The sequence below is a fragment of the Myotis brandtii genome, unplaced genomic scaffold (genome assembly GCF_000412655.1).
Source record: "Myotis brandtii unplaced genomic scaffold, ASM41265v1 scaffold278, whole genome shotgun sequence".
Classification (NCBI taxonomy): domain Eukaryota; kingdom Metazoa; phylum Chordata; class Mammalia; order Chiroptera; family Vespertilionidae; genus Myotis; species Myotis brandtii.
This window is the reverse complement of record NW_005360594.1, coordinates 1,107,482-1,109,941: the sequence shown is the minus strand read 5'-3', so window position 1 is coordinate 1,109,941 and position 2,460 is coordinate 1,107,482. Positions and strand designations below refer to the sequence as shown.

General features: G+C 42.9%; 1 protein-coding gene across 5 annotated transcripts in view; it reads right to left on the bottom strand.

Moving 5' to 3' along the window:
* RAB3GAP1 (RAB3 GTPase activating protein subunit 1 (catalytic)) overlaps positions 1–2,460 on the bottom strand; it is an 88,293-nt gene that overhangs the window by 39,535 nt on the left and 46,298 nt on the right. The window lies entirely within an intron of this gene.

The window sequence follows — 2,460 nt, the reverse complement described above, 5'->3', positions numbered from 1 at the left end:
AAAAAATATTACTCAGCGCCCCCTGGAAATTAATTTTTTTTTAATTTTAATAGCAATTAAACAGAAAGTTATATGTATTAATGTTTCTACCTTTTTCGTAAAATATAGTAAAGAAAGGTGTAAATTAGAAACATTGAAGTTTGAAATTATGAAACTATTTATTGAACTCAGAATAGAAAGGTAATACAGAAAAAGTTAAAACAAATGCACCTGTGGCCATCACCGCCCCCCCTGGATCGCTGCAGGGCCCACCACGGGGAGGTAGCACCCACTTTGGGAATCACTGTTCTAACTCTAGAAATGTATCCTAAGTAAATAACCAGAGATATACATACAAGTATGTTAAAAGTGGTATTATGTATAACACAATAAAAATGGAAACAACTAGTTTAGTGAATGGTAGCACACCCATATGAAGTAAATGTCTTTGCAGACATTAAAAAATCGTACTATACATAACAGCCAAATGTCCATCAGTTGATGGGTAAATAAAATGTGGTATATCCACACAATGGCATATTATATAGCCTCGAAAAACAATGAAGTAGTGATTCATGTTATAATATGGATTAAAGGCCTGGTGCACGAAAATTCGTGCACTTGAGGGCGACCAGGCCGGCCCATCAGGGGACGGCGCTGCCCCCATCACCCCACCACTGGCCTCCCTCTGAGGGAGGCGACCGAGTGGCCGTTGTGGCCCCGCCCCCTCCCCCATCGTCCCTCCGCTGCCACTGGTCACTGCCACTTCCCTCCCCCATCACCATCCCCTCCTTCTGTCCGCTGGCATGCAAACTGGCCAGCCTAGCGCCGCCTGCTCGCCAGCCCTGCCCCTCGCCCACTAGTTGTTCCGCCATTCAGTCTATTTGCATATTACACTTTTATTATATAGGATTAACCTAAAAATCATTATGCTCCCTGGCCCCGGTGTGGTTCAGTGGTAGAGTGTTGGCCCTCACACTGAAAGGTTGAGGGTTAGATTCCCGGTCAAAAGCATGTTCCTGGGTTGCAGGTTTGTTCCCCACCCCAGTTAGTGCATGGGTTGCAGACTCTCTCTCTCCCCCCACTACCTTCCACTATCTCTAAAAAAAAGGAAAAATATTCTCAGGTGAGAATTAACCAAAATGAACAAACAAAAAAACACACATTATGCTAAGTGAAGGAAACCAGACATGAAGGAGAACATATTGTATACTGCAATTTATATAAAATGTCCTGAATAGGAAAATTCATAGAAACAGAGAGTAGCACTTTCCTATAGCTGGAGAGCCTGGGAAGATTAGGAGGGATGGCAGCTAAGAAGTGAGGTGTTTCTTTTTGGGGTGATAAAAGTTTTTGGGATTAGATAGTGATGATGGTTGTACAACTCTGTAAATACTAAAAACCAGCCCTAGCTGGTTTGGCTCAGCGGATAGAGCGTCGGCCTGCGGACTGAAGGGTCCCAGGTTCGATTCCGGTCAAGGGCATGTACCTGGGTTGCAGGCACATCCCCAGTAGGGGGCGTGCAAGAGGCAGTTGAATCGATGTTTCTCATCGATGTTTCTAACTCGCTATCCCTCTCCCTCTCCCTTCCTCTTTGTAAAAAAATCCATAAATATATTTTAAAAAACCCCAAAACCACTAAATTGTAGTTATTTATTTGTTTGTTGGTTTATTTATTGTTAATCCTCACCTGAAGACATTTTTTTCCATTGATTTTCAGAGAAAGTGGAGGGGAGGGAAGAGGGAAGGACAGAGGGGAGAAGAAGGGGAAGCAAGAAGGTGAGAGGAAGAGAGAATGACATCATCGATTGGCTGCCTCCCACACATTCCCTGACCGGGGCTGGGGATCAAACCTGCCACTTCGGTATGTGCTCTTGACCGGAAGCGAGCGAACCCTAGACCCGTTGGTAAGCAGGCCAATACTCTAACCACTGAACCATGCTGGCCAGAGTTGAATTGTACACTTTTAACTGGTGAATTTCATGGTACATGAATTACATGCCAATTTTGGGGGGAAAAAAGTTGTATATGAGGGTTGGCAAAGTTCTTCTGCAAAGGATCAAAGAGTAAATATTTTAGCTGTTGTGAGCCATGTGGTCTATGTTATATTTTTGGTTGTTTTTTCTTTTAAAACCTTTTAAAATGTAAAAACCATTCTTGGCTCTTTGGCTATAGAAAAGCAGGCAACTGGCCAGATTTGATCCACAGGTCATATAGTTTGGGGATCTCTTATAAATGAATATTAAGTTTCAAAAAATGTTCATGTAAAATTATAAAATAAAAAAAGCAAGCCACAAAAAATATAGAGGATGACAAACATTTATAAAGTATCTATATATATAAACGCCTAAGTGACCATTATGACCTGATGACTGGATGACCAGCCAGTAGCTATGATGCACACTGACCATCAGGGGGCAGGTGCTCAATGCAGGAGCTGCCCCCTGGTGGTCAGTGTGCTCCCACAGCCAACCTCCCATG